The sequence below is a fragment of the Hetaerina americana genome, unplaced genomic scaffold (genome assembly GCF_022747635.1).
Source record: "Hetaerina americana unplaced genomic scaffold, ioHetAmer1.1.p SCAF_28, whole genome shotgun sequence".
Taxonomy (NCBI): domain Eukaryota; kingdom Metazoa; phylum Arthropoda; class Insecta; order Odonata; family Calopterygidae; genus Hetaerina; species Hetaerina americana.
Window position 1 is genome coordinate 830,136 of NW_027286852.1, and position 7,733 is coordinate 837,868.

Below are 7,733 nucleotides of genomic sequence, written 5' to 3' on the forward strand. Positions count from 1 at the left end.
TCCTTCCTCTACATATAGCCTTTCGTTCAGCAACGGCGCTTCGGTTTCTATTCTCCACTCTCTTCCTAACACTGCGTTGAGAGCATGGCTCAGAAACACGGAATAGTCTGGCTGCTCAAGTCACTCCTCCCACAAATGCCCCACGATTCCAATTAAACAATACTGTCGCCACTTCCCGAAACATTGGGATAGCTCTTAGTTTGATAATTGTGCTATCCACACATCGAAATTAGACTTCGCTCGCGCCCATTCCGGAAAGAATAGAGGCGCCGCATTGAAAAAGGGTTTGTTGCCGTGTGGAAAAGGACAAAACATTCATCGTCTTACAATTGTATGGTCCTTTTACATTCAAAACCCACCTTAAATGGTAGCGTAGCAATTACAATCATGGAAATTCAGAATGGGGAGCGTGAGAACAATTGTGTCAACTCTATATAACTCTGTCCTCTTTTTTGTTTTTTACTCCTTCTTGTGTCGGCATAGGAATAGCTGATAACCATGGAGCAGTCGTAATATATGTGGGCATGTTGCGTGGTTGGTGCTCGGCTGCCCCCTTTCCACGAGTTCTTTGGTGGATCGCGGGCTGCAAGGTGCATGAGGAAATAGAGTGGATGTTTATAGAATGGCTGGTGACCTCCCACCCTCCTTGCGAAGGCCTGCGGGTCATTGTGCAGACATAGATTTACTGCTCTGCTCTACATTTTTCCATATGCGTTAAACCGCTGAAATTTACTGCGTTAATTTTAGGCAGGTTCTAATATGATGATGTTAAAGATATGTTACAGACCCCTCTCACTGTGGTAGACCAGATTATTAACGTAAAATCAGAGGGATACGTGGTGGAACAGATAGATTTAAAAAGTCGTTTTTTCTTCGTACCATTTGAGATCATCAGGTCATCAATCAATCGCTTAGAAGAGATAATTAGAATTGCTGGTGTTAAATCTATCGATATCCTGAGTCTTACACCCTACATTTCATTCTTTTTAATTACTTTAGTCATCTTTTTAAGGGTTCTGCAGCATGATATGAATATATGTATCCTGTCAAGAATACTGGTACATGTCAGTCCTTTTTTTCATGTGATAAAAACTTTTTGAGAGCATTATCAAACTTATATTTGTGCAGAGGTGGCATGATTTGGTTTCGTGTGTGGTTTAATTCTGTTTGACGTGTGATGACCTAACGCCCCCCCGCCACACGCCCCCGCAGCGGCTTGCGCGGAGTATTATGCAGATGTATATATATATATATATATATATATATATATATATATATATATATATATATATATATATAATATATATATATATTTAAAAGAGCCTGAAATCCTTCAACGTCTTCTTCCTTCCATTAAAAAAGTTGGTTGTGCCACCGATTTGGAAAAAAATATCTTATTTTGTGTCGTTTCATGTTTTATGCATTTGTCACGCCAGATATTGTACTTATTTACATGCACACTGTATAAATCACTATTTTTAAGATTTATAACCTTATAACATTTTTTTTTTTTTAAGTAATCTACCGGTTAAGGTAGGTTTTTGGACTGACACAACTACCAAACAAACACCTTATCACTCCCAACAAAACACAAAATCAATCATCCTACTCTATATCAGGTCCCTCTTCATCTCTGAGTACTTCCTTCCTCCCTTCATCCCGTCCAACAATCCTATCCTGTTCCTTCCCTTTCCTCTTTTGCCCAACATTCTACCCTCTATCACAGTCTTCAACATCCCACTGCCGGTCAACACCCCCTTCATCCACTTTTCCTGCCTGCATAGGATTGCTCCCAACAAACCCCTCTCTTCGCCCACCATACCAAGTACTTCCTCATTTGTTTTCTTCTCTGTCCATTTCACCTTCTCCATTCTTCTCCACACCCACATTTCAAAAGCCTCCAGTCTACGTCTATCCTCCTGCTTCAATGACCACGTTTCCGCGCCGTACATAGCTACGCTCCATATCAAAGTTTTTACGAGTCTTTTCTTAACATCCTTACTCAAAGTCCCCGTCATCAACTCCCTCCTCCTCGTGAAAGCCTCTTTGCCTAGCGCAATTCTTCTCCTTACGTCCCTACTACTTTGACCGTGTTGGTCCAAAACACTACCGAGATACGTTAACTGTTCTACCTGCTCTAGCTTTTGCCCTCCTATTTTAATGTTAAGCTTGGCCTTTTTCTTTCTAGAAAATCGCATAACCTTTGTTTTATTAATATTGATTCTCATCCCATACCTGTCGCACTGAATTTCCAATTCACTAAGCAATGCTTGCAGCCCCTTGGCTGACTGACAAACTAAAGCTTGGTCATCAGCAAACCTAACTGATTTTACGACTTCCCCGCCCACTTTCATTCCTACCTCGAGTTCTTCCCATGCCTCTTTGATCATTTCTTCTGCGTACAGGTTGAACAGCAACGGTGATAATGGGCAACCCTGCCTTACACCCCTTCCTAACACTGCCCATCCTGACTCCCCGTTTCCCACCCTCACCTGGGCAGTCTGAGACATGTACAGATTGCGGATTAGCCTCCTTTCCCTCCAATCTATTCCTATTTTCTGCAATATACTCATTAGTTTTTCCCAATTTACTCTATCAAACGCTTTTTCGAAATCTACGAAACAGGCAAATACCTCCTGGTTGTGTTCTATATTCCTCTCGATTAATAATCTCATTACTGCAATGGCATCACGCGTACCTCTCCCCTTCCTAAACCCAAACTGATCATCCCCTAAGTAGTCATTTGCCCTACTCTCTATCCTTTTGTTTATGATCCTGAGAACAACCTTAGCTGCGTGGGATATCAAACTAATTGTCCTATAGTCCTCACATGACGTGGCCTTTACCTTTTTCGGAATAGGAACTAAAACTGATCTCACAAAGTCTTCCGGCCAGATTCCCTCCTCATAAATACTACGGATCAGCCCATATAGCCTCTTCCTCCCACATTTTCCCAAGCATTTCAAAAGTTCCACGGGAATGTTATCTACCCCCACGGCCTTATTTAGTTTCATCTCCCTTAATGCCCTTTCTATCTCATTGTCTAGTATGCCTGGACCTAAGCTATCTTCCTCTACGTCATGTTCCTTTTCAATGTCTAACTTTGTTGGTCTAAGCTCTTTACTATACAGGTCTTCTACATATTCCTTCCATCTCTCTTGGATCTTTCCTGCGTCAACTATTACCTTACCGGCCTTATCTCTAACTGCTATCGTTGATCTCCCTTTCTTACTTCCCGATAAAGATTTAACTATGCTGTAAAGCGCACCGATTTCCCCCTTCCTCTGCAGACTTTCCATATTCTCGCACTGCGTCTTCCACCATGCTTCCTTTGCTTTATTTGTTGCCCGCCTCAATTTATTGTTCAATTCTTTGTACTTCATTTTGCCTAATTCTGTATTTATATTCTTCCATTTTCGCCGCTCATCCATTTTTGTAATCATCTCATCCGTGATCCATGGTTTACGAGTCCTTTTAGCGTTAACGGTTCCAATAGTGTCTTTTGCCGCTTTAGACAACCCTTTTTTGATACATTCCCATTTTTCTTCAATAGTACTTAGCTCTTTACCGTCCTCCATGATTTTCTCTATCGCCTGTTTGTATTCCTTTCTTTTCAACCCATTTAATGCTTCTACATTCCATTTTCTAACTCGCCGCCCCTGCCTTATCTTTTTAAAACGTACGCTACATTTCATAACAACTAAATTGTGGTCTGAGTCCGCATCCGCTCCCGGGAAGCTGTGGGAATTTATCACACTGTTCCTAAACCTGTGTCTAACCAGGATATAATCTAGCTGATATCTTCCCGAGTCACCTGGCATTTTCCATGTATACCTGCGTCTTTTGTGGTGTCTGAACCAAGTGTTGGTGATAACTAACCCCTGTCTCCTGCAGAACTCAACTGCTTTCTCCCCGCGGTCATTCCTCGTGCCTAAACCGTAGTCCCCCACCTCATCACCATCTCTTCCTTCGCCTACTGTCGCATTCCAATCCCCCATCACTATCAAATGTTTCCCTGCAGGAACACATGCAATCATGTCCTCTAACTGATCGTATATCCTATCGACCTCTTCTTCCTTATGGTTGCTCGGTGGCATGTATACCTGGATAATAACTAAGTTCGTCGGTTCTGCTTTTATCTCCACTAGTAGTATTCTATCCGTTACCTGCTCTATGTTGACTACGCTTCTTCCTACCTCTTCATTTAATACTATGGCGACCCCTCGTTGGCTCTCGTCCCCACCGCTGTATATTATTCTATACTTATCACTCCAGTAATCCCCGCTATCTTTCCATCTCACCTCGCATCGACCTAAAATATCTATATTTCCCCTTTCCATCTCTCGCTTAACATTCTCCAATTTCCCCGTCCTCATCATTGTCCTAACATTCCACGTTCCTATTCTAACTAATTTGGTCTTCTTCTCCTGCGTCTTCTGTCCTGCTGCTGCTGGTTTTCCCTTGCAAGGGTTTCGTGGGATGACGACCGCGGAAGCCTTGCCTCCCCCGCTGCCGGGCACGACACACGGCCGATTGGGCCGAGCCCCGTGGTTGCCAGGACTCAAAATATCTCTATTGTCCATCACATTGTTCTTGGGAATGATAATTGAGGTGGTTTCCCGTTGCCTTCCTCAATAGTGTTTTTAACGTGACACCATCACTTACTGGCCGCCCCACTGGGGTCAGACGCCATTGCAGCCGCCTCACTGAGGAACAGACGCTGCGTGGACTACCTTTCGTCTGGCTCCTAACCTTCGACCTATCTGGCATGGGTGACCCTACCAGGAGCAATTTTTATTACTCCCGCCAGTACAGCTCTAGGGGTCATCGGAACGCACAAGCCCTTCCACCACGTCAAGGTTGTAGTCCGGGGAGGGGATATATATATATATATATATATATATATATATATATATATAATATATATATATATATATATATATATATATATATATATATATATATATACCTGTATATATAGACCGGAAAAATATAGTTTTATGGCTGGAGGTAAGGAGTCATGCGAGTCACTGTTTCGTGTTTTGTGATTGCTCTTGTTATATCTGTTAGTACAAACACCTGCCAGGAATAATATTATAATTGATATATTGGAAACAAATTTATCGGAAGACGTCCTTAATGCAGTTACAGTCAAAAGAAACATTTACTTGTTTTACCGGGCCGATGACGAAGGATTTAAGGCGTGACCTAGAGCAGTCTTATTGTACATTTAAGGAAAGTAGTCGCAACAGAGACAGCGAGAGCTTGTGGAGTGCTTTTCTCGGCGTCACGCGGGGGCTGCAGTCTAAAATTACATGCCTAATAAATTGAAAAGTGACTGGAGGGAACCGACACGGTACTACGTAGAAGTACGCATAGCATTGAGGCACCAAAGAGCAAGATGGTATTCGAAAAAGAGGAGATTAAACGAGGACGAGTCTATCAATGATCCAAAAATGAAATAGCACATGACTATGAAACAGCTAAAGCGTTTGCAAGAAAAATTTAAAAATTAAAGATAAGGAGACTTTTTTGGAGATAACCCGTAAGCATTAAGGTTCAGGGAAATAAGTCGACAGTGGTGCATTCCTAGTGTCTACACACCAGATGGTAATGTATTGCAAGAAACGTGGTCACGCGACTGTGTTTTAACTCTGTTGCCGTCTGAATCACAACCGGGGAGTTTGAAGTACCCGCCGTTCATCGTGATGCTCTCATCATTTGAATTATATACATTTGGTCGTCGAGTGCACGAAGTGTTAGCACGTCCGAGTCACCAACCGAGTCACGTCAACCTTAGGTTGGCGTCGCCGCAGTAAGGTGCACCAAACACTTTCAACCGTCATTGATCGATCGGGAGGAGTTCGCGGTTGTATATATCTTTAGATAATCTACTTTATAATCTTATAAAAATAGTACCGAACAGTTCTACCTAATACCTCGCAAGCCATCGCGAGGACGTGTGATCACCAGCTATTATTCCACATGCGTCATTCCCTCCGTTTCCTCGTGTACCTGCCTCCCCGCGATCCACCCAGAAACCGCGTGGAAAGGGGCAACCATTCATGCGGCGTGCCTTCGCATATTACGGGTATTACATGGTTAGCAGCTATTCCTATGCTCACACAAAGAGGACGAGAAAAATCATTGAAACAGGGCAGGCAATCATGCAATTCAGACACTTGATACCGGTTAGTATTCTACGCATTCGGAACGGACAACCCACAAATACTACAATGGAATTTATATACATCATTCTACACCCCACCTGGCACAAGGGCGCCCGGCTGGGAGCGTTAGGACGCCAGACTTGGAGGTTGTTTTGTGGGAATTTAATCTAATATACCCCTATTTTTGACAGCGTGTGCATATTATTTTCCTAGGGGTTCCCACTTTTATGGTTTCCACGAATAGTGAGCGGAAAAAACGAATGCTTGCATCTATCATTTCGACAGTCTTAACTAATTTTTGACAATTGCCGGCCCTGCCAATGTAATTAAGGGACCAATTTATATCCACCATGTCGGCTGCGAAACTGCACGCCTTATATCTTTGTAATGAGTTTAATCTATCCCCGAGTCTTCGCATATCTAAAGGTTCCCACCCCAGATTCCGTATTAAATGTAGATGACGCTTTTTTTGTCCTTTGACACGAGTTATAAACTCTACTCTGTATCCGCTCTCTTACTTTTGAGGCTTCTGAAGTTTAAAAGGATAGATAGATGTGAATGGCCCCTGTCAAAATTCCTGTCGGTAACTTTGTGCATGTTTAATGATTCCACAATGACGGAGAGGTGAATGATCTAGCACTGCAATCTTGACATTTACACTTTGATTCCCCATTAATGGACGCTGGTATTCGGCCAAAGACGCAATGACGTGTGCGACGCTTCCGCATTCCTGGAGGACATATTCAGGGTGAAAAGGTAGCCGCGAACATATTACGCGTGGGTGATATTTGGGCCATATTTTTGGAAATAAGTGATTCTTTTCCTCCGTCATATACGGTAATAAAATATCAGAGCTTTCAAAGTTGAAAAATTTTTATGTGAAAATAAGTTATGACGGGGAAAAAGGTTTTATGGCGCGCCATCTCTCCACTGCTACGAGCCTTAGGGCCCGAGAGAAATCTAAAATGGTTTCATAAGTATATCCTTGCCAATGTTTTATCCACGCAAGAATTTCTGTAAAGTAGATGAAATTCAGTGTCAAAGATAATTCTTCTCTGTTTAATGTAATTCACGTACCAATTTTTGGCCGCATATTTTCATTTGATATAAGTGTGTTAACAATTTAAATTGTGCCAGCAATGCTGAAAACACTTGCTTGGACGTATTCAGAGCACACAAACGTTTCAACTAGATATAATCGCACCTCGGTAGAACCTCATTGGTTACGATCTGGCCACTGCGCAAAGTTGACCATAGATTTTTATAGTTGGGTTTCGTGAAAATCTTTTCCCGAATACGACGTACTTAGTCTTACTCACAGAAGTTTTTAATTTCACTTTCGCACTCCATGACTCCACTAAAAGAATGTTGCCATATAGTGGAGTCATAGAGTACGGAAGTGAAATTAAAAATTTCTGTGAATAAGACTAAGTACGTTGTATTCGGGAAAAGATTTTCACGAAACCCAACTATAAAAATCTATGGCCAAAAAATCAAAAGATCCTCCACATTCAGATACCTGGGCATTGAATTCGACGAGAGACTAACATTCCAAGAACACGC

General features: G+C 42.2%; 1 pseudogene; it reads right to left on the reverse strand.

Annotated features, from left to right (window-relative positions):
• Positions 1–7,290: 7,290 nt before the first annotated feature.
• Positions 7,291–7,419, reverse strand: LOC139689870 (U4 spliceosomal RNA; annotated as a pseudogene).
• Between the last annotated feature and the right edge of the window lie 314 nt (positions 7,420–7,733).